Source organism: Penaeus monodon, chromosome 31 (assembly GCF_015228065.2).
Source record: "Penaeus monodon isolate SGIC_2016 chromosome 31, NSTDA_Pmon_1, whole genome shotgun sequence".
In the NCBI taxonomy this organism is placed as follows: domain Eukaryota; kingdom Metazoa; phylum Arthropoda; class Malacostraca; order Decapoda; family Penaeidae; genus Penaeus; species Penaeus monodon.
This window is the reverse complement of record NC_051416.1, coordinates 24,158,459-24,158,740: the sequence shown is the minus strand read 5'-3', so window position 1 is coordinate 24,158,740 and position 282 is coordinate 24,158,459. Positions and strand designations below refer to the sequence as shown.

Genomic DNA, 282 nt, shown 5'->3' with positions numbered 1-282 from the left:
CTTGGTCTCAAATATCTTTATCATAAAGATGGATTATGAAGATTGAATCATAATTTACCCATTATCCGCTGCAAAATAAACGCCTTTCAATATAATGAATAATAATTTGCAGGGGAGGGACATGTATACGAAATAAAGTAATATGGCTAATATGAAAGACTTTAACTATGATCTAATTATAAGCCTCTTCAAGATAACTTTCCTTTTTAAATCTTATAACAACTGCCTTTTTCCCTCATTCGCGCATTTAAGCATTTATTCCTTCTTAACAACAACAAAACT

The 282-nt window shown here is 30.1% G+C and overlaps 1 protein-coding gene across 1 annotated transcript in view; it reads right to left on the bottom strand.

Annotated features, from left to right (window-relative positions):
• Positions 1 to 282, bottom strand: part of LOC119592933 (mucin-2-like) — an 8,210-nt gene that overhangs the window by 2,084 nt on the left and 5,844 nt on the right. The gene's annotated exons all lie outside the window — the stretch shown is intronic.